The 25,729-nt window shown below is 31.4% G+C and overlaps 1 protein-coding gene across 3 annotated transcripts in view; it reads left to right on the forward strand.

Annotated features, from left to right (window-relative positions):
* Positions 1-2,721: 2,721 nt before the first annotated feature.
* LOC135959565 (sphingomyelin phosphodiesterase) overlaps positions 2,722-25,729 on the forward strand; it is a 71,745-nt gene continuing 48,737 nt past the window's right edge. For all 3 annotated transcript variants that reach the window (XM_065510504.1, XM_065510503.1, XM_065510505.1), the window contains exon 1: positions 2,722-3,628. The gene's annotated coding sequence lies outside the window, so the exon portion shown is untranslated. The remainder of the gene's footprint in view (positions 3,629-25,729) is intronic.

The raw sequence follows: 25,729 nt of genomic DNA on the forward strand, positions 1-25,729 counted from the left end.
ATGGTACTATCTGTAATATATTTACACAAATAAAAAAAAATATGTGAAAATTGTAAAATTTTTTTTAGGTTGTCTCACATTTTGGTTCATAGCTCTGGTTCTACTGACCGATTTTGCTGATTTTCAATACCAAACTGCTTAGGACAACAATAAACATATTTTTTGCAAGTCTACCAATTTTGTAATGTATGTAATGTATGTAAAATGCTTTTTATTGAAATTTTGAAATTTTTAATCAGTAATCCCGAAATAAATAAAAACATTTTGGGCCATCTAAAATCGGTTACTATATTTTGATATAGACTATGCGATTTGAGAATTTTTGTCCTAAAGTGGAATTTTACATAAAAAATTTTTTAATTTTTTAATGGACCTGGTCCAATCGGTATCAACAATTTTCAGATTTGTTTTTTTATTTAAAATATTTAATGTAAATTTGGCTTTTCAAAAATATAAATTCTTTCTTAGAAATTTGTTTAGATAACTTAAAAAGAATAAAAGTACTTTTTCCCAAAAACTAGCGAAAAATAGAATTTTTTAATTTTTAAATTCAAATGCATATAATTTTGGAGTCAGTCAAGAATTTTAAATAGTTCCTTTTTTTGTTTGAAATATACATTTGTTGTTAGTACAATCAAATAAATATTGAGAAAATCGGGCTATATTTGGACCCGCTGTTATCAAGAAATTCGAGTAGGATTTTAATAAAAATACCTATGGCTATAGAGGAGGAAAAGATATACATATTATATATCAACGTTTAGGATATATAATGTACAAAATTTCTCAGAATTAAAAAAATTATAGAAGACTTTTTTCAAAAATATGGGAATAAAAAATGGTAACTGACTTTTTTTGAAAATAAAAATAAAAATAAAAGTTTTGTGTATGATTCGTTTTTAATGAAATTTTACACTTATGTAGAAACTATTGATCCAAATCCTAAAGCAGAAGAGATATTTACAAATTGTTAATGACAATACCACAATTCCCAAAAAAACTTTTCAAAAATCCCAAAATTGGGATTTTTTGATCTATTGGAGACACCAAGTCCCTTGAAATCCCTTTCCGCAATATTGGAGAACACATTGGAACATATAAAACAGGTCTTAAGTTTTTGAAAGCAGCTATGTGATTAGAGAACATGTTGTCTAAAGTTGAAATTTACATAGAAAATAGGTCTACTTCGCAAGGCTCCGGACCACGTAATAATACGGATTTGGATATTAGTTTGCTTTTATAATATTTCAAAGGATGTTATCTTTCAGAAAAATATAAACACATTATTTATCTTTTTCTTATTTTCTGTACAATTTAAAATAATTGTAAGTACTTTTTTCGAAAACAAAAATGGCGAAATATTTTTTTTAAGTTTGAATACACATAACTTTTGACTCAGTAAAGGTTTTTAAACAGTTTTTTCTTATGATTATTAATAAATTTGTTGTTAATTCAAAAAAAAGGTACTTTAAGAAAATCGGGAAAGAATTGGACCAAGGTAGGTAAAAAACATAAAATTTTACTTTTCAAATGCGAATAACTCGTAATCTATAAGAGATAATATATGGCTAAAGCAATATTTTTAGATCTCGTCTACTAGATTCCATATATATAAAAATCTTTTAAATAATTTTTAATTTTTGATATACCCGAGGTGCCCCAATTTGGTCATTGTAGCTCGTCGCCCCCTAGGTGTTATAAGCCGAAATTCAAAACTTAAACTTATCAACACCTTCTCTATATCCATGGGAAGTTTTATTAAAATCGGCTTATTCGTTTAGAAGTTACATATTTATTTCCACTTTTTTCAGATCCCCCACTGTGCGACGGGCGGCTGTAATATAAAAATATGAAGCTGAAATATTGCTAGAATCGTAATTATGTATTAACCACGGAGTATATTTGGAAATTATTGGCTATTCTTCATGTTAAACTAAATAATACTAATTAAAATTAAATTGATTTCAAACAAAATACTTATAAGATGAAACATTACGTTTAATGTTATTAAAGGTGGCTTTAGAAGAATCGACTTTACGTACAACTTGAGTCGATTTTACGTAAATATTTTACTTTATTTAAAACATTTAAATTATTCGATTAATTTTTAAATTTCTTATTCGAGTTATTTGTTTAATTCGAACAAGGAATAAATCGAAAAATTGGGATGCCCTAGAATTTGCACTTGCACCTCATGGTTAAGGTTATACAAATTTATTAGATGTTCGCAAATAAATAAAAACTATTGTTGTAGTTCTCTTGGCAACACTACACGAATGGGTTCCAAAAAAGCAAATATGCAAATTACATATTTTAGACTTTCTCTTTGTGGTTGACCCATATCTATATAAAAACAAATTTATGTGTAATTTAGTTGGCAGCACTACATACACGCGTTGCCAAAGAGTTAAAAACTGATACATTTAAATGTTTTTCATATTTTTTGATTAAAATAAAACAATAATAATACATTGGTATCCAATCAACTCATTTTCCCCATAGCGATCAGTTAACAGTGAAAGAGAATAAACAAAAAAACACTTTACAATTATAGCTCAATAGCTTGTGCTCTCTTATTGATTTATTGTAAACAGAGATAACCGTAAATAAATGTTCATGCTCAAAACATAAGCTTTACTTTTCATATGCTCCAAGCAGTTAAAAACTTTAAGCTTTCACTTCGAATCGAAAACCCCAACCAAAGTTACATGTTACGCATCTCACACCAAACAAGATCAGTTGTGCGCGGCGACTCTCCAGCGATAGACGTGTTTCTTCGGAAAAGAAAACAAAAAGAAGTAAAAGCGGAAAACGGGGAAAATTGTATAGCGGTAAAGTGAAAATATATTTAGGTCTTTTCTTAAATAGTATTTCTCAAAACTCACTCACTCACTCGCTCGTACTCCTCGTACACATTATGAATTCTTAAAAGCAAAACAGAAGACATACATTCATAGATAATATAAGTATTAAAGTGATACGAGTAGACAACAACTTAGTTTTCTGTTTAATTAAATGCAACAAAACAAACAAATTTATAACAAAAAAAAAAAAAAATAAATTAGAAATTATTTGTATTTAACAAATAAATTCATTTAAAACACAAAGAAAATATCAAGCACAACTATAGCAGGCAGCAACGTCCACGACCTTATTAATAAAAATATTTAAATATAAAAAAAATAAATACCAAACAAAAAAATATAAAGAAAAAGTGAATCTTTTGGGAATATACAACAACAGAAACCAAAAAAAGAAAAAAATATTCAAAAAAAATATTCAAATTGTGTGTAAGAGAGCGAGCATTAGTGAGCACAAATAAAGCTGGGATTTAAAAGAAAAAAATAAATAAAAAAGAAATCAAATTATATCAAACCAAATAAAAGTTGTTTGCGGCAAACAAACAAATTCCAAAAGAAGCTGTTTACCTAGAAATATTCATCTGTTGTAAAAAATAAATAAATAAATAAAATTTATTTAGTTTTATACTAAAATAATAGCGAGCAACGTGAGATAATTAAAAGTGCAACAACAAAGTCAACACCGTCGAAGTAGCTAGTTACACATAAATAGTTCGTACGTCAGTCAGTCACTCACTCCACTTAGCAGCTATAAAATCTAGTTGAAGGTAAATTTATTTAAAACGATTATTTATACAATACATACATATGTACATACTTTTCATATTTATAAACATAATTAAAAAATAGAAAAAATAAAACAAAAGTTTTAAATTTTGCCAGATATATGAGTTTAATTTGTGATACCCTACTACTTAATTGTAATAATTATCATCGTTTTGCTGCAAAAAACGCCTATACGTAATTTTTAGAAATTTTATTTAACTAAATATCTCTACTGATTCCGAAGTTGTCACATATAATTCCTCTGTTTTTTCTGAAATATGATAACGGCATTCTTAAATTTAAAACATTTCAAAATTATTTTAAACAAATACATGGTTGACTGAAATTCTTGATGCTGATAATTGTCTGCTATTGTATAAAATTGGAAACATTTATGGATCTTTATTCCAAATCTCAGTCTTCAAGACGAACCCAACAAAAGTAGTCTGTGTTTTCGTAGCCATAATAACATTAAGACCTCATAGAAATATATAGAGCAATACGGTAAAGCTGTTCATTACCACGACAATGCTCTCTCTCTCTCAGGTCGATTAAATCAGTCTTTGAATCCGCCACATTAAACTGATTTGACATTCAATATATTATTAACATTCCTGCACATCAACAATAAATTACAATGTCAACGATTTTAACGCCTAATCATCTACAACTAGTTAATAGATTTATCATAGATTTGTGTAGAAATATTAAAAAGTTTTCAAAAATTTCTCGAAAAATTCGATGGTGTCAGTGTACGTTTTTAAATTCAAACTATATACAGGCAAATCCCGGTATAACGAACGATATGTTGTCAGGCCCATTCGTTAAATTGAAAAATTCGTAATATCGAGATGTTTTTTGTTTTAATTTTGGACAACTTTTTCTGTATCGGAATTTAACTAAACGTATGGCGTTTTAATCCCTAGGTTGGATGAGCTGTGTGACATTAGGAGGAATGAATATCGTCAAAATCGAGGAATGAATATCGTATTAATAAAGCCTTCATTGTAAGGGATTTCGATTCTGATAATGATTTAACCTGTTGAAAATTAAACTGAGGTTTCGACTTAATTTGTATGAAGATAATTTACAGGAAACACTTAGTCACGATAAAATTTTTGTTTTTTTTCTTCAAAATGTTGAGAACTTTGTTATTCCATATTTCGTTCATTCATTTAAATTTTTTACTTTTTCTTTCAATGAAATTCTTCTAGGGTTTCCCATATTCAATTCACATGAACACTTTCACAATTATTGCCTGTTTCACAATATTGAATATGAAGATATCGTTCGCATTCTAAGCGAAAGAAAGCTGATTTTGGATTCCCTAATTTCATGTTTATATGAACGAATCAGTTATCTTTCGCTTAGAATGCGAACGAAATCTTTCATTCGATATTGTGAAACAAGCAATTAAAACCACTATAGAAAATTACAGCACCTATTTTTAAAGAGAGTAACCATTGAAAACGGTACTGTAACGACTTATTTTCTTATTTTTACATTCGTTATACTTTTGTTTTTTTATAATTTCTGTTCGTTATATTGAGCGTTCAATATTCGAAAAGTTCGCTATATAAGGTTATCAATGTTAAAAATTTAGTTGTTTGTTTGATTTTGTTTGTTTTTTCTCACCATTCGTTATATCGAGCATACAATTTTTGAAACGTTCGTTATATAAGGTAGTCAATGTTACGAATTTGACCGTGCGTTAAATCGGATTTTCGTTAAAGTGAGAGTCGTTATACCGGGATTTTCCTGTACTAGTAAATCCATTTATGATAAAAACTAGAGGAATAAAATTGTCGTGTTCGCAACAGCTTTGATCATTACAATATAAGATTATAAGTACTCAATAGAATCCTTAACTTCCCAAGATTTAAAAATTTCACAAAATCCCTTATCAAAACTCACTAATTTTTTGTAGGGACTTTGACGTCCTAAATAATCTAAAGAAGAAACATGAATAGGTTCGGAATGTACTATTCTGGATAAAAGGTTGGACGATACTATTCTTAAAATTTCGAGAGAAACCAAATATCTGTATTTGTGTTGGAGAACGAAAGAGAGCTCCAGTGAAAGAAAAGTTTGGTGAACTAAATAAAAGTTGGCAATATTTGTAAAGCTTTATTTGTTAACAATAATCAAGTAAACAATCTAAATCAAATTGTCTGCTACATATTATCATAGCTCATTAATATTTTTTTTCTTATTTTGTTACGTTTTCTTGATTAAAATCATTTCAAATCTGCAAAAATTTATACCCAGAAGTAAATTGAGGAAAAAAACCAGCCAAAACTTCAATAATTTTTTAAAGTTCGAAATATATTAAACAATCCAAATATTTCTTTCAGTGATCATGAAAAAATAACAATATACCCAAAAAAATTTTTTTTTCTTATTTTCATAAGCTTTCAAATTATGCTCAAGCTTATAGGGTAGACTATTTTTGAGATTTTTTTCAGATTTTTCGGAAGTGGTTTAGAGGTCGCTCAAATCGAGTTTTTGCCAAAAATCGGGTTTGTCGGCCTTTTTTTAAGTTTTATTCATAACTTTGTCAAGATCCACAATTTTCATTACTTTTGAGGACAACACAGTTTAAAAGAAAAATGTCCGAGCTTTATTTTTGTGTGCAACAATTTTTAGTTTTTGTAATGAATTGGCTCATTAAGGTGCCCTACATTACAATTTTATAGTTATAAGGCTTTATAACTTTTAAAATTTTTATGAAAATGAAAAACACAGTTTGAAAGATCAATTAATTCTTAATAATTTAGAGACAACAATTCGTCAGTGTCTCAGTGACGAACAAAAGAGAATAAGAATATGTGTGTGGTTAGCTGGTACAATTGTGCTATGAAATGGGCATCTATGATCTACACTTACGTCTCAAAGGCGGAAACGAGCCTTTGAGACGATAGCTGCATCGTGTTCCAAGCTTATATCAACAGCATCAACGCAGACCCGAGAATTCTGGAACCTTCATATATAAATATCTACGTTGACAGCATTGCATCAATAAATGCATTCAACTCAATAAGGTCGAAATGTCTTCTCGATAGTATTTATTCATTGGTCCAACTTGAACAAGACTTTGATGAGTTTATATGAGTTTCAATGAAATCGCTGATGAGTGCCCAACAAACGGGTTGTCCTTGGAAGTATCTGTTACACAAAAGGGACGCTCAGATCTCCTAGATGTATCGGTTGGTTCTCACGAGGAGGGCGTCATATGGGCCTCAAGGACCTCCGAATATACACGCTAATTTTCGCATATGTTGTCAACATGATCAATAGTGAATCTCACACAAAACTATCTCGGATAAACTTACCTCTATGTTGAGTGTTACTGTAGTGCAGTTTATCTATAATTTGCCGCAGATACTAATAAGCAGGGCAAATGTATGTGCAAATGTATGTTTGTAGTCAGTAACTCAAAATCACTTTTGGACAATTTATCTTTCCGAATCGAAGAATTTGCCACAACATAACATCGATTAGTTGTTGCATATTTTGCATATTTTTCTTTTAAATGCATATATTTAATTTTGGATATATTTTTATATTAGTTTACACTGTACATTAGATCGTACCTGAAAAAAAAAATTTCACGTACACCCCCAAATATAATGTATTTCTGCAAGACAGTTACGAACCATTTTTATTTTTTTTTTGCCGAACGTAGGGCTCGCCTTTTTACATTTTTCGTTATATCTTTGCCATTTACAGTCGGATCTAAAAGTATGATATATCAATATTTTTGTCTCGGGTAGACCAATGTTTTGCTCTAACGGCCATAGACCTCAAGTATCCCGTTCTAGTATTTATCCACCAGATATTTGTTCCTACCACCCTAATGTACCACCATAATGACAGAAAATTAATGCTTGCAAGAAATCATTAAACTTTTGCTAATTCGATAATAGAACAGTCTGCATTTACATAGGTTGTATACATATGATGTAACGAAATCGTATCTTTTTGTCAAAGATAATTCAACAAAATTTGGTACAATATTTTCTATTGCTCCAAGGACAAAGTCTATTGAATTTGGTTAGAATCGGTTCATTATTTCTCCTAGCCCCCATATAATTGCCCTATCGGAAAATAGTGAAATTTATATTTTTCTTTTATTAATAAATATATTTCAAATGAAAAAACTTGTTTTTATTGCATATTTTTGTCATTTTTAGTGCATATTTCCTCACTTTATTGTGCATATTATAAGAGCATATTTTTAATTTTTTAGTGCATGAAAATCCTTGCCTTGCTAATAAGTAACTATAGTCTAGCTCAAGTCGAACGGCTGACTATTATTTTTGAATTCGTCTTTATAGTTAAACTGTCAAAATTCCCTATATGTTTACAATTGTTGGCTGTCATTAAATTATAATTTAAGTTTAATTTTCGAAAATGAAGAACATTTTTTCAATGACACGTAAAATTTATTTATTGGTAATAAGTTATTACTAATAACTTTGATCTTGTACAGGGGGCCTTTGGCCGGGTGCACATACAAGAATTATATTGTAGTTTTTTTCTACTTAAAGCAACATCGAAATATCGAAATTTTACAGCATCATGTGAATTATGTATATGAGTTGTTCAATGACATGCAAATGTAAAATTTACCGGTTTTTCATCTGAACTATTTCTATTACAAAATATTAATTATTTCTAAAATAAAGTATTTGTTTACAATTTTTATTATCAGCTGATTTTGAAATTTTCCCGAGGTTTTCCCAAAAACAAAAAGCATATTGTTTTTGCCTTATTATATTATCCTTGATCTAGCTCGTCTATAGTTGCACTGGTATATTATTTAATTCTCTGAGAGCTTTATGAATCGGGAACAAACGAGTAGATAAGCAACATTAAGGTGTCAAGTCGGGAGTAGTTCAAATTCTATATCCGCCTTTCAATTCATTGACCAATAGTTTTTTTTCTCTAAATAGTGTTAAATATTTATAAACTTATTTTGATTTCATTTATTTGTTTATCTGTTTGCAAAACTTGTTAAGTTTTATGGATTGTCAAAAACAAAACAAGTGACTCAGATGGGCAAATATTTGAAAGTATCTAACTATGTGTGTATTTGAAATGTGATGCAAACTAAGTAAAATATCTTGTGGTTTATTGGTAATATTAATACTATAAAAGCCCTTAAATCTAACATTAGGTGATATTATGTTTTGATATGGGTTGGGTTAATAGACTTGTAAAGTAATGGTATGTCAATAAAATCTAAAAATCTAAACTGTCATCTTCCAAATCAAATTTTACTGCAAGGAAAACACCTCCAAAAATACCCACTAACTATAATAATAGTAATTATTTATATAACGATTACTTAATACAGAGTAGAGTATCTGAAGTAAAAAACATAATATTTATAATTTTTGCAATAATTAACTATGAAGTCAAATGATTTGAAAAACCAACAGATATTTAACCGTTTAACTAACAAAAACTAATTGAAAAACTTTAAATATATATTTCCTATGGCTCTACAAACCACAATGTGGTCTTGTCCACTTAAAAATACAAATGGAATTGTAGTGAAACTTATTAATTTTATTTTTTTTTGTATTTGTTAAACAAAGTATTTCTTTGTTTCTATTATTTTTTATGTTGCTGTCCGTCTATTTGTTTATTTATTTATTATTTGTTTCTCTATTTTGTAGTATTACTCGTACATTATTAAGTTTTTTATGTTATTTTTTTATATTTTCAATGCTTAAAAAAACTGTATGCAACAACGTTAATAACCTGTTGTCTTGAACGCGGCAACACTTGTATAAAGTTTTCACTCTTGAGGTTTGATGTTATTGTTGTTGCATTGCCAATTCCGTCATACATGCCAGTTGCTAGACTCATTCATCCATCCATGGAATCCATATTCATGGGTTTTTAATGCCTGCCGCTGTTTAAAAAAAACAAACAAAACTGTTGTTCCATGTTCTAATATTTCTTGGTTTGGCTGCTGGTAGTTGCATGCCCAATTTTGTTTGAAAATTACTTTTGTTTTTTAATTAATTATATTTTTCTTAAATAAATAATGTATAACACGCCTCTTTTTTCTATTTTTAGTAAAAAGTACTTTTTTTTGTTAAATAGTTTGGTTGCTATACAATCAATGTTGGGGTTTTGGCATTTATTTTATAAAGTTTTTCACTTTTTAACTGTTTACTTTTCGTCTGTCTATTCGTCCATTGGACTGGGTGCTTTTTTTGTTGGACGTTTTATTGTGTTGTTGATTTTTACTTCATTTTATTTATTTTACAACTTTTTCTTTTTATTTCGTTTTACTACTCATGCGAGTAAATGATTTCTTTTGGCTTGATTGTTTTGCTGATTTTGTTTCTTCTTCATTATTTTTGCAAAATGTCAGAAAAAGCATGCGTAACAGCTGTTAAGGGTATTTACATTTATTATATAGGGTTACCCAAGGCGAATTCTTTAGAGTTTATTGTTTTAGGAATTGAGACAAGATTTTAAATTTAAATGTGAACTTATAATTACCTAAATAATAAGTATTAAATTTGTATTTATGAATTTACATCGGCTTGATTAAAATTTCACTCATTATGTGACTTTAGATTTCAGTTCATATTGATCGAGCCAAAGTGTTAACATAGTTTTTGTATTATTTAATAAATATAAGTATGTATGCCAAATAGCAAAAAGAAAAGTGCGCTAAAAACTTTATCAATGTTGTCGGAAGTTAATAAATTCCAATTGATTTTCACATGTATAGACTTATTTGACATTGCAAATAATGTGATTTTTAAACAGAAAACTATAAACTCGGAATCTAATTGATTTGGATTCATTTTAACACCGCCAAATAAATACGAAACCTTTTGAGTTAAATAATCAAGATAAACTACTGCTTGGAATGGCTAATGCTAATTTATTTTTCATAATTTTCCATCATGGAACGGTTTTAGTTCATGATATTATACTTCCATTAAATTGAGAACATTTCAGAAAAATATAAAACGTATAAAACGTTTTTGATTCATGATATTTTAGCGTTAACTTGTTAACAAAGTTTTAAAGTATTCTGAAATGTTCTCAATCCACCAAAAGAAAATCTCAAGAACTTAAACTGTCAAATTTAGAAAATGAAAACTATTTGAAGTTATGATCAGAATCTGCAATATATAAGCGATAAAAATATATCGAAACTAAATGTCGCAGCTTGTTCGAATTTTGATTGGAGTCAACTGACAGGAGCAGTGTTTCCCTTTCAGTTAAGGAGCTGGAAATTCAAAAAGTTGCGTACTTATTGACGCATCCTGTACTTTGAATTCCAAAATCTTAATTTTCCATTTCATTTTAAAACTGAATACAATTCCAGTCGAACCCCTTTTATTTCGTAGAGCCGGTCTACATTCCCGCTAAGATGAACCCCCATCAACGTTTTCGTTAGAGAGCAATTCGCTTTAATTTTTTTGGACTTGAATACTTATTGTTAGGAATGCTATAAGACTATATCTATTGCTATTAAATTATGAATTACTATTTTTTTTTTTAAATTTAAAAAATTTTTTTTTGTTTTTTAAAATTTTTTTGGTGAAAAAAAAATCGTTTTAAAAAATATTTTTTCCGATTTTGACTCATTGTAGGTCCAACTTACTATGGTCTTATATAGGTCTTTGAAATATCTATCATTAGATATCCATATTGTCTATATTAATGACTTAGTAATCCAGATATAGGTCAAAAATCGAGGCTGTCCTGGTTTATTCCTCATATCTCAGCCATTTGTGGACCGATTTGGCTGATTTTAAATAGCATAGTTCTCGAAAGCATTTCTGACAGAATTATTGAAGATTTGGATCCCAAAGATATCTGGGGTCTTCAGAAAATTGATTTCAACAGACAGATGGACAGACAGATAGACGGACATACCATACCATAGGGTCGGAAAATTATATTGTGGAAATGACAAACCTTCTCACAAAGGTGAATGGTATAAAAATGGGAAAAGTGAAAAAACTCCCACGGATTTTTTTATTCACAATTGAACGGATTATTTTCATGGGTATTTCATCTTTCTTTTAACTAACATTAAGTTTTCCCATAAAATTTCAATAGATCTGAACCGTAAAACTAAATGGTTTTGCGTCATTCAGCTATGTTTATTAATTCGTTCCTGCAATGACACATTGTACTATTTGTTAAGAATATTGATTATTTTCTATATATAGACTTTGACAGCCATAGTTAAATGTCAAAGCAAACCCCTATAAATGTCAAATCAACATTCAAAAAGTTATTGTGAACGATCGTGTTTTGTTTTTAAATATATTTGTAAATATACGTTTACTGTGTTCTAGAGGTATTTATTCTAATGTTGATGGAAACAAATTTATTTACAAGACATCACTGTAAAGTTATATAGTGTGGCAATATTTTTCTTAAGATAAATAAGTAATGCTGCCACTGTTTATGTAGGTTTAAATTTATAAACAATGGCACCATTGTATATTCATTTGAGTAACAATAAATGTTGTCCACTAAACTCCCACATTTTCCCAGTTTATATCGTATAAATAATAATTATAATTAAACCAATTTTGTTAATTTTTCAAGCATAAACATGTCCACAAAACTGTACAATATACATATTTTTCCAAAAATTATTTCCTAAATTGTTTTTGTAAATTACTAAAGGGATTTCATAAGCAACATTTTCATACATACGCAATAATGTAAATGTTATTTATTCCCCATACAATCCTTAAAAATTTAAATTACATTTTCGTCATACACCAAAGTTGCACAAAAATTTAATAACATTTTAATTTCATCCAACAAACATTGACAATCTATCAAAATTGATTTAATTTCCAACAACTACCATTTTTCCAAGCAACTCTACAACCATGGACAACAGTAACTGCAATATCAACCAGCAGCACAGCACCAACTATCAACGATGATGACGACAATAAAATTATAATAACTAACCAGGGAACAACGAAAAAAAAAAATATACTGTTTGCGACAAAAAAATAAAAAATAAAACAGAAACCCGAGAAAAAAATAAAAAAAAATAAATGTAAACTAAAACAGTTTACATAGGCTAAAATGCAATTTGCGGCAATAACACGTATTCAATACACCATAATGCAACATGTTGAAATATTGTAACACAAATATTACAACTATGTAAACCATCAACTACAACACGAGTATCGTAAGAGTAGTTGGGAACACAAACACATAAATAGTATGACAAGAAGATACTGAACTACTGGGGTGGCCAGATAAATAAGAATATTGTTACGTTTTTTAAAAACGTGGTTTATTTATTTAATAAGCCTGATACTTTTGATTGCAAATAAAAGCAGTTTAGTAGTTTAAAATTTGTTAAAACTCTTTATTTTTTTAAAATGTACAACAACAGTTTAAATAATCACTCATTGTTTTTATACACACTGATAAATTCGCAGAATTACACACACTTTATAATGTACAAGTATACACTGATAGTGCAGTTGAAGTCTTTACTTAACGATTAGAATTAAATTAGACTCATTGACTATTGCAACCGCAGTCACTATTTATACACACTGCCATCTTCATCTGAGTAGCCTAGATTGTTCTTAAAAAATTTATATTCGAATTCGAATACTAGAGCTTTCGATGTTAGCATTAGTAGCTTAAACATTTAGTGTTGCCATACTTAAAAACAATGATAATCAACCGCATATTGGAAGCAGTCGTTACAGACCGATTCAATTTGGTTGAAATTTTAAAAAAAAATCATTGAAATTCGTTCAGTTTTTAAAGCGATCCTACAATCTTTTTAATGAGGACACAACATATATGGGCAATTCCATGAGTAGTCAACCATGAAAATGATGATTTCATCGTTGGAGTCAAATCTCTTTCAGCCGAGGCAATTCTTAAGGTTTGGAAACAAGAAATAATCACTCGGGGCTAAATCCGGAGAATAAGGCTGAAAAGAGAGCATATCGTAGCTTAATTTATGTATGCTGCAGACGTCTTGTGGGTAGTTTTCTCATACCCAAGTCATCATTGATTTTAGTGTTTTTGAATTGTCAAATTTGACAACTCTGTAAATTTTGTGCTTTCAATCTCCGATCGGCAGTACCATATCGTACCATATTTGTTCCAATTGTTTAGGGTGTAGAGACATTAACTAGGCATCTAGAACGTTCGGTCTCTTCCATGCTTGTACGGCTACAACGAAGTTCTATGAAACAATTTTTTACCATTTAAAAATGATGGTACAGAGTTCCCATATTCTGACAGGAGTAGTGTTGCCCTTTCTGTTAAGATCAGGGAAATTTTATCAAAACGGGGTCCATTCGACTCTACTTGATTGTTCGCACGTAGTGAACTACCACGTAAACCATGTATGTATTAGGCTAAGGTTGCTAGTAGTAGCATTGATACAAAATCATTTTAAATTTTATCGAAATAATAAACACTTAAGAAATAATATACAGTTAAGGCTGGTTTCATAGATTTTAAAAGAAAACTGTTTTTGCCCATATAAAGGGTCTCACATTAAGTACTTTCCATATTTAAATTTCAATAAAACAAAGCGTATATGAGATATCATAGACATTTTTTAATCGTTTGAAAGGCCTATCGATTCCATTATGTATGGAATATGTAATATCGTCAAATGTCAGCTGCGGCTTCGCTCCGAAATGTCCAATTTTCCAAGACTTTGGCTTGGATTTGACTGATGGCATGGGTTATGTTGGTTTTGAGATCTGCTGTGGTTAAGAAACCCCTACCAGCAAAAGCCTAACGGGGTCTAATCGAACGCTCTCGGTAGCCAGTTCACATCAGCCGCACATGAGGTGCATGGCCATCTCAAATCGCTCATACAGAATGTCCAATGTATCATGAGCTGTGTGACACGTAGCGCAGTCCTGCTGAAACCGCATGTCGTTAGTCTTCATCCAATTCAAGTCAAAAGAAGTTAGTAATCATCGACGTATATCGCTCATCGTTGACGATAATGGTCTTCCCAACATCGATCTCAAAGGAATATGTACCTATGATACCGCCAGCCCAAAAGCCACACCAAACAGTGACTTTTTCGGGATGCATTGGACGCTCTTGGATCTCATGTGAATTGGTAACTTCCCAAATTCGACAATTTTGTTTGTTGACGTACCCATTCATCTAGAAATGGGCCTAACCGCTGAAGACAGAACATCCATTTCGATAAAACAATTACATCACTTGCATGTGCTGTTGGACGCTATGTCCGCCCAGGGTTATTTGGCATGTCAAACTGAATAAATTACAGCCAATTCGACAGAAGTAGCGACAAATATCAACGTTTGAAAGTCCCTATTGGAAGGCCCTTTACATGATTTCTACATATTGAGCAATAATATTCTGTATTTGGTTTATTTAAACTGAGCCACAGTTCAAAATTACGGCATATTAGCAAAATTATTGCACAAAATTAAAATTTTTAAAGTTCCAATCGTAGGCTTCTATACTTTATTGCCGATGTGTGGAGGAGAAACAAAATATTTTTGGAAATAAATCTGCCATTTCTAATTGACTGATCCAATTGACATGCAATTTCACACAGATCCAGCAGAGGAGTATTCCTCTAAGTTTTGATGCCGGACTCCAGCGACTTTTCAGGAGAAACGCTGTAGGGTCTCAAAGTAGAACACCTCATACATTCTCTAAAATCAAGGATACATTCATACATACATTCACGATTATCGAGTTATCGAGTTATTCCCCGGGAATACTTGCATTTGGCATCACTGGAAAGGTAATTAAATGTTTATTACAAATTATTCCAATATCATGTTTTGAGAGTAATTAGATTGGTGGGAAAAGTTAGCCTAATATGGGGTCTAAGATTTAACTTGTTAATCCAAGAATTGGGAAACGTGAAGACTACAGGGCCTTAGGAAATTTTGAATTTTTACATTTATCTGGCAAGCCAAACATCAACAATAACCAACTAGTCTCCTCACAACCTGCTGTTGTTGTTGGGCTATTGTTGTAGGTTGAAAATATTTGTAATGACGATGATGATGTGGACGTGGACGTGAACGTGGATGACGACAATGTGTCCTCTGATGAAGATGTAAAACTTGCAATGTTTACTGTAACAAACATTAAACAGATTGCACTACAATTTACAATGTACCGAAAAACACACAGAAACCCACACACTTCCTATCCAACATTCTTCGCTACTACACATGTGCATGTACGTAAACGGATAATGTGTCGTCCATGATGGACTTGGGGTACAATATTGATTTTGGCAACAATAACAACAACGATAGTAAAATTTACAACGGATGAAAACTATAAGTACAAGTTTAAATTGACGGACATGCCATTGATAACGATGAGTATGAAGATGATGATGTTGGCATGTCCAGACATGATGTTGACAAAGATGATGACGCTAACAGTTACAACGACTAAATATGATGATGATGACGATCATGAAGACGATGATGGAAACGATGACAATGTTTTTGTCACCCAGTGCATAATTGAAAATGTTGTTTTGTGTTCTGTGTGTGTGGCATGCAGCATTTGTAGTGGAATTCGAGCTTGAGTATTCGTGATTCGTTTTAGTTGTTTGTTTGATGGCTGGCTGTTGTCAGTAATATTGCGAAAGTTGCCCATGGTGTTGCTGAAGTATTACTTGTTGTTTTTGCTATTGCCAATGTTCAACATAAATGATATGTAAACACATACACATCTCTACATACATTCATACATTCACCCACATACTTCATGCAACTATTATGCGAACATGTCAACAGCATCAATTTTCAATATACGAAACTGGCTTAAATCTCATATCGATAGAATAGTTTTGAAAAGTAAATACTACTAGCTTTACATACTTCAATTAATAAGGGTTACCTACATTAGCGAATTTAGAATATAAAATGGATTTGGAGTTAATATTTAATAATTACTTCACTTAGTAAACTCAGCCAGTGGAGCACTGCTAGTGGACTGGGTGTGAGTCCTGGGAAAATGGAGCTTGTGTTTTTCTCCAGAAGGTACAAAATCCCCTCGTTCACACTACCGTGCATTAACGGAGTGGAACATAAGCTCTCGGGTAGTGCTAAGTATCTGGGAATTATTCTAGACTCTAAGCTATCCTGGAGCCAGAATATTTATGCGAGAGCGTCCAAGGCGGCTATCTCCATTTATGCCTGCAGAAGGGCCATTGGGAGTACCTGGGGAATAAGCCCTAGGAATGCGAAATGGCTACCGGCTGATCTAATGGCCAAACAATTGGCCATAAATTCGGCGGTTAGGTTAAGTACTGTAGGAGCATGGAGGTCTAGTTGTACTGGCCATGCGTTTTTTTTTGGGAAGTATTGCACTCCCTTTTTTGACAGACGCTTCTCTGTGTCGTTGGCGGGCGAGTATCCTTCTTCTATGAACACGTTTGTCATATATACAGATGGCTCCAAGTCTGCGGTTTGGGTGGGTAGTGGCTTTTATATTCCCCATCTTCAGAAGAGGATGTGTTTCAGGCTACATGATCAATGTAATGTAATTCAAGCTGAGATTTCAGCGATTAAAAGAGCGGTACACTGGATGAAGTACTACAGTAAGCCTGCTATCAAATCCCTATCTGGCGTCTATTCGACATCCAGATTGGTACAGTGCACTCGCGGTAACGTGCACAGTCTAATGTGAACACCGCCTAACGCGAACAAGCTTTTGTTTACATTGACTACTCTGTAACGTGAACAAACTCGGAAAGCTCTATAACGTGAACAATTTTTGCCACTGCATTTGTTTTCTAAGCTGGCTAAAACACTGAAATACATACATACATTAAATTCGATTTTTAAAGTTTTGGGAATCCCCTTATATAAAAAATGTGTTTGTATCCGCTAAATTATTTTTTTTTTGTATGGCAGCGAATGAGTAATTTTATTTGCTATGTAATTTTATTTCAATGGATATTTTGTCGTGATCTCGTGTTTTGTAATGTATTTTAAACAATAATTTTTGTTTTATATTTTAATACTGAAAATAATAATAAAAGAATTTTATAATTTTTCCATGAAATTCTACAATCGCTAACGTAAACAATTTCACTAACATGAACTCCCTTGGTTTTAATTAGTTCACGATGGCGAGACATTCTAACCTGGAGTTATTCTGGGTGCCTGGTCACTCTGGTGTACCTGGCAATGCTATTGCGGATGAACTGGCCAAAAGAGGCTCACGTCTACAAATTGATGAAATCGATCACTCTGGATGTCAAGAGGATGTATTCGTTCATTCGTGCGTCAGGTTGGTTCGGCATTGAACCCAGTTCTGAAATGAGAAGGACCTCTTGAAGTCCTGAGCATGATCCTTTAGGGTAACACAAAGGGACCAATTCATGCCTTTATAACATAATTCATGCCTTTATAACATAAGGGAAAAGTGCAAAAATTAAATCCATCGTTGACAACCTACACAAGTGTTGACCATCAAGATTTGGTATCTTAAGATTATCGTGAGCCTTATATTCAGTAATATAACTTCTCCTGAACTGTAACTATTAAACAAATGAACAAAACTTTTATTATATTTGAAAAAAATTCCATAATGGCAGATTTCCATTTCGAAGAGTTCCGAAATTTCCTTCATCTTAAATTTGTCAAGATCTACAATTATTTGGGTGTACATTTGTACAATATAAATTTATTCAAAGTATTGGCCATTTTTAGATGTGACTTTTTCCCATCTTTCTGATAACATATGGAATCCGAGTCAAAAGAACTGATAATCTTCTGAGGCCAAGAACGAATCAAGCCAATATCGGATACTCTGTTCCAAAGTGAAGCGTTCTGCTTCGATCAAAACAAATACTAGTCGAACGGGGCATGGTCTGGACTATAAAGCGGGTGAGGCAAAACTTCCCAACTACTTTATTTTAAATAGTTTTTAACAGGTATTGGAACATGTGGCCAAGAACGAATCAAGCCAATATCGGATACTCTGTTCCAAAGTGAAGCGTATGCCAGAGAGAGCGTTATGCTTCGATCAACAAAAAAATAGTAGTCAGACGGGGCAAGGTCTGGACTAAAAAGCTGATGAGGCAAAACTTCCCAACCACTTATTTCTAAATAGTTTTAGATAGGTATTGCAACATGTGGCCGAGTGTTGTCATGATGGAATATTACAGTTTCATATCTGGCAGCATATTCAGGGCGTTTTTCGGCCAATGCTCGCTTCAAACGAATCATTTGTGTTTGGTACAGGTTCCCTATGATGGTCTGGTCAGATTTCAGCAGCTTATAATAGAAAGGACCCACTAAATACAGAGCATTACCTTATCGCCATGGATATTTGGGTTTGGTGTCGATTCGGCTGGTTGGTCGGGCTTCACATATGATCTCTTACGCTTCGGGTCTTCCAAGGTCTCTCACCTTTAATACGTATGGTACCCAATTTCCCTGTTTTTAGATGAATCCTGTTGCTTGCAGGATTGTTCACCATAACCATATTTAAATTGCGGTTTTTTGGAAACTCTAGTATATTACGCACAAATCTGTCCCCATGTGCATAAAATGGTTAACTTTATGTTCTGTGTTATCTGAGAGAGTTCAAAATCGTGCACCTCGTAACTAACATTTGTATTCCCATGATGAGATAATGATGTTGAACAATATATGTATAATGGATGAATCATTTGGTTTGATTACCTATCTCATCTTGGAAGAAACATGTTACTTATGAGGTTTCAATACTATTGTCATGAAATCCCTTCAATTTAAATCTACTCTCGGCAACTCTTTTCCAAATATTACCCCGGAAAATAAACAATATTTTTCCTTCTTTTGTAACTGATTAATAGGTTTCTGGCTCCACCAATATGCAACAAAACTTAGTACATGTTTTCATTCTACTACTATACATACTGTACCCAGCAGTTCCCACCAATTAAGCAAGTCAATGTATCCTTTATAGACAGTAATGTCTGATCACTTGACTGACTCCAATTTATATATTTTTTTTGGGTCATTTGACACGTATGTGCTCTTTGTAGCGCAGAGAAAAGTCCATTGGTTACTTTATTCCTCCCATGTAATCTAGCGTGAAGACAATCGTCGTTTATTTTATACTGCACTTTAAAAAGTAGTTATTTTACCCACCAGAAATAATCCATTAGACAGTTGTCGGAGGAAGGTTTGTTTACAAGCAATCGATTATTGTTTTGTCTATGAAATGACTTTTTAATTGATGGTTTGGGGCCAACATGTACGTATGCTAAACATGTTAAAATAATCAGTTATATAGCTAGTAAGGTAACTGACTCTAAGTATATATCCAATGCATTGACTACTTTGGACCAGCTCTCAGACAGTATCTTTGTAATCTAAATATGTCAATAAGGACATTTTTTTTATGAATTTATATGAAAAAACATACTTTTAATAACGTTTCTCTTTATAACTCCTTAACTAATCAAGTCTCCATCGAAATTATTTTGCACGAATATAGTAGAGAGTTTAGGTGTCCTCATACCATGTTCTTTTTTAATTTTTAGCACCGCGATCTTTGATATTTTTTACATTGAAATATATACTCCGAAAATTGACCTTTATCCTCTTGGAATTAAACAATTTTATTCACACCATTTTAAGGACAATATCTTTGCCTTTAAAATGGAATCAAAAATTATGATGGTCTTTGTGTAGTTTCAAAGTTATGGGAAATTATGTGTATATAATTTTTGACAATTTTAACAAATTCTTCAATTTTCAAATCGCGATATTTTTGAAATGGAATGGGTTTCCGATTGAGAAGCTGTAATATGTGTGGTAAATTTCATTAACATCGAAGATGACAAATCTGAAAATGGCAGTTTTCTGTCCGTTTTGATATGGATTCTCCCTTATGTAAATGTCATAAGTGATAGGAAAAAGCTCGAGTTCGGGACAGTCACCAAGAACAGCTGTGTTCTGCATTGATTATAAAATAAGTCAAGAATTTCCTGATGTCTTATTACTTTTCAGACTCCAATAGGTTACTTTATACATCCCAGTTAATCTAGGGAGAAGTTAGTCGTCAATTTAGTGTCTCTAAGTAATCTAGGATGTAGTCTCTTTAAAGTCTTCTTCTCTTCTTTTGTAGTGCGGAGTTTATGATTTGTACATAACTAATTCTGTAACTAGTGATGACCCCAATGATGGGTAAAATCACTAGTTCAGGACACTTAGCCAGAACAGCTGGAATATTATGAAGTATATAGAATGAAAATAAACAAAATTTTTATGAATTTAAAATTACTTCAACCGAACGAAGGTGAGATTGTACAATTATACTCTATACTCGATGTATACAGAATACATGAACCATGATAACGACTCTGAGTCGTAGATTGTAAATTCATACAAACATATGTACATATGTCTGTATATAGGGAGAGTAATACGTCAATGATAACAACGTCAATATACTGTCTATCATTCACGTTGTTTTGGTCAAAAATTCTTATATACGATTTTACAATGTTCTGATGACATGTCGTTGGTCGAAAAGCTTTTGATTATGTGTGTTTTGATGTGTTTCGTGTGCATGTTTTTGCCTCTCGGATTAAGTTTCTAGTTTCTGTGTTTGTGTTTTTTTTTACACTTTCCGCATTTAAGCGGAAAATTGAATTTTTGAAACTTGTATAGGGATACGAGTTTGTGAGAGATGTGATTCATTTATAATAAGAAAATGTTAGTTATGTTAGAGGTGTTTGTTAAAACTTGGTTTAATTGAAGTTTATCTGAACGTGTATTTCTTTTGAATAAATGCAAATACAGTAAAAATATAATTATTTGTGTTATAGCATATTTGAAGATTATCTCGGAATTGGATATTAAATCATTTACATATATTTAGTATATAGCTTATTTTAACTGCGGATAATTAATAAATTTAAACTCAGTAGTCCCCTGACATGTGAAGACTTGACTTGTCCAATAGTTACAACAAGTTTAAAATTAATGATTAAACAAATATTTTCTATTATTTTTTTTAATCTAATTTTATGACCAGTATTTCAAGTTCGTTTGTGTTGTTGACATGTAACAGGTCATATTAAACTATCAATTACATTTCATATAAAGTGATGGAACTAGATTCAGTTCCGATCCTCGATGATCCAGTCAGAGAACTGAATTGATTCTACACATTTCGCTCCAAATATGTTGTATATAAGTATACGGATGTCATGTCATTTGATTTTATTAGTCATAGCTCCCATATGCGACCCACTTCATAAAATCAATTTAACCATCATAAAAATTATTATTATTATACACAAATTATGTCAACTAATTTTATGAGGATGGGTTCATAAATAGTCGTAGCTCCCTTATAAAGCTCACTTTCGGAAATCACTTCCGGAAATCGGGATACAATATAATAATATTAAAAAATAATATCCGTCAAATGGCCCCCACGGCTCTGATTTCACAAAAATGTGGCTGTATCTCACCGATGCTCAGTGGTTGGTACTGCATGAAGTCAACCTGAAATTTCGGTCACGGCTTTATAAATATGTCAGAATTATTTAATGATAAAATGGGAGTAGTTGGTGACTCATACCCACCCCTCTACCATACCTTAGCACCCAAATTCACCCCAACGCGCAGTGTGAGGTTATGACATTCTAGTTAATCAAAATTCCATATCTCGGTAATAAATAATAGTACATTTATAATTTTTGGTACAATATATAACAAGGATATAACACACATTTTTTTCAAAAATTGGCGTAATTGGGTAACTGCCACACCCACTCCCCATATAAGTGAAACTGTAAACTTTTTAAAATTTATAAAAAATTAAAAATCAATAAGAATTCTTACTAAGTTTTAAGGAAAAAATTGCAAATTTTGTTCATGTCTCTTAACTCTTTTTTTTATTAAAAAAAACTTTCTTTAAGAACATATTACAATTTATGTTTTTCTGTAAGGCATCTTTATGAAGAACATTTGTGTATGAAAAACATGTCCTATTTTTCAAATATGTCTCCCCTACGCCCTTCGGAATTTGTCATAGTTTTTATCAAAATTTCAACTTTGGGCCACAACTTCTAAAATCCCAAAGCTGGGATCAGAAAACGGAAAGCAGCGTTGGAAACCTTGACTGTTCCCTATTTTTTCACAAAGTATTTTCCCAGCCCATAACATAAACTCGAATACTCCTTGTCTACGCCAACGTCAAATTTTATTCCGATTTGCCCCACCGCGTTTTGGTTTGAGCTCCTGAGTAAGCTGAATTTTGTGGAGGTATTTTGTCAAAATTCTCTGCGTAGTGCTTCGTGAAAATTTAAGTTGTTGAGAACGTTACCAAATTGATGTTTTCGACAACATTCTCGTTTCCAGCAGCAATTTTTCAAGAGACCGACAGGTACTTTGTCGAACGGGAGTCTTACTCTTCGAATGGTTGACACATTAGATGCACTTTCTCGACTGAAAATTTGTCTAAGTTTGCGAGAGGTCTCAGCAAAACTTTTCAAATTTTTGTAATAAGTTTTCACAATTATAACGCGAATCTTATATACCCTTCACCAAATTATACTTCAAAATAAAAAATTTATTTTTTTTTCATAGTTTTTCTCATTTTTTGGAAAAAAATTTTTCGATTTTGTTGGTTTTTAAATTTAAAAAAAAATTTGGTTTTTCAATTTCTTTTTTTTTTTTTGGTGAAAAAAAAATTCGGGTTAAAACATATTTTTTCTGATTTTGACACATTGTAGGTCCAACCAACTCGTTGCAAAGGTCTTTGAAATATCTATCATTAGATATCCATATTGTCTATATTAATGTCTTAGTAATCCAGATATAGGTCAACAATAGGTCAAAAATCCAGGTTGTCCTGGTTTTTTCCTCATATCTCAGCCATTTGTGGACCGATTTTGCTGATTTTAAATAGGAAACTTCTCGAAAGCATGTCTAACAGAATTATTGAAGATTTGGATCCCGAAGATATCTGGGGTCAGAAAGTTGATTTCAACAGACTGACATACATGGCTTAATCGACTCAGCTATCTATAAGGATCCAGAATATATTCTCACGAAAGTACAGGGTATAAAAATGACACTAAATTTGAAAATTGCACTCTTGCTGAGGCATCCTTTAAAATACCATTTTGTGAATTTTTATTACAATCAACTTTTTATTACAATCATGGACCGATTTTTGACATTTTCTACAGAGCTTGTTTTTTATCAAAAAAAAAAACAGAGTGAGCAAAATTTCATGATATTTATGATATTTAAAGAAAATGGCAAAACATTTTTGATATTTATCAACTTTTTTGGAGGATGTCTCCCATAAAAATATCGCTAAAATTTGGTATAGAAAAAAAGACTAACATTTTCTTTAAATAAAACCATTGGCGTTTAATCAGAGTCAATTCAAAAGTATACACATGATTTTAAGTAGCAATTCCAAAAATGAAACGTTTACGCTTTCGAAATAAGTCACCTGTCATTCTGACAGTTTTTTGTCTCTTTTTCTATTACACAAACAATCTATAAAGAGTAAAATATAAAATAGAACGTATGAATATTCAAAATATTTCAATAATTTAGCATAAATTTAAACAAGAAACATTTTAGTGTTTTTATCATTTACTTTTTAAAGTTATTATGTAAGCATTCCATCAGCTAAACCACAACAATAGAATATTTAAACAGATTCCCAAAATAATTAAGAGTAACCGATTTGTACACACACACTACATATTTTCCACAAACTATTATTTTATACTTAGCATGGCCTACGAGTGTTTAACATAGTCCATTCATGTCTGCCTCTGACTTAGTCTCTGTCTCTTTAGTTATTCAGTTAATAAAATTTCTTCAGTTCATATTAAAAAAAGTTTATTTTATTTTATTGTCAACCTTTTTGTACGTGTTTAAAATAAGTTATTTTATATTTTTTTTTCGAAAAAAATAAACTACCAAAATTAACGCTGGTTTGTTTGCTTGTCACTGTATGGTTTTGTTTTTTGTTAATGGCCCCAATTTTGTTGTGTCCGTTTTGTTGTTGTAATTTTATTGTAAATGACTGATACCAACAGGCCCGTTTACAATAGAATTTTATAAAAATACATAATTTTAAAAAACTAAAATATTTTTGTATTGAGCACAATTAAATACTTTCTTTTTTCTTTCTTCGTTTTTAATTAATTAAAAAAATAATTGTTAAAGGGAAGTTTATTTCATTATTAAATATTTCATAGAAAGTAAAAGTGAAAATATATTCCGGATATTTGTTGAAAGTGGTATCGATTCGGCAATGTCGGTCTACAATATAATTATTCGTCTACACTATAGGATTTTGGTTGCAATTAATTTAGTTATTGCTTGATTCTAAATACACTCTGATGAAAATCAGCTAACTTTTATGTCAATAAATTTAATAATTTATAACAGTAAAAAAGTACCATTAGGAGAAGTACCAATTACCAATTACCAATTTCCCTTTCCACCCTTAAACACCCATCAAGTTTAAATTTTCAAAATATATCATTTTACCGAAATTTTTAAACCCTAAACCGCCATAGTGGGGAAGTTATTATGCATTTGTACTGATGTTTGTAACGCCCAAAAATATAAGTCTAACATCCACCTTAAAGTATCGACTCAGAATCACGTTCAGAGTGGATTAAACTTTATCCGTCCCTCCGACTGACTGGCATTCCAGCTAAACAACCTTGTGCGCAAAGGTTGGAAATATTTCAGTATCTCGGGAACTATTGGAGATATTGCTACGAAAATGTGAGAGCCAAGAAGATCTGCTTTGAGGGGCCACGCATCCGCCCCGATTATGCCTAGGAAGCTGAACAACTGTAAATCTATTCCAAAACATTTCAGCTCCAACCATATGAAATATCTCCAATAGTTCCCGAGATACCGAATTATTAAAAAAAACGTTTCTAAACCACTGTGCGAGTGTAGGTCAAAATGTTCGTACCTTTTTGAATGAAACACAGGTTTTTGGATAAAAAATTATCATATTTTTATACCCTTCACCTTCGTGAGAGGGGTATGTATAAGTTTGTCATTCCGTTTGTAATTTCCACAATATAA

This window comes from Calliphora vicina, chromosome 5, assembly GCF_958450345.1.
Source record: "Calliphora vicina chromosome 5, idCalVici1.1, whole genome shotgun sequence".
In the NCBI taxonomy this organism is placed as follows: Eukaryota; Metazoa; Arthropoda; class Insecta; order Diptera; family Calliphoridae; genus Calliphora; species Calliphora vicina.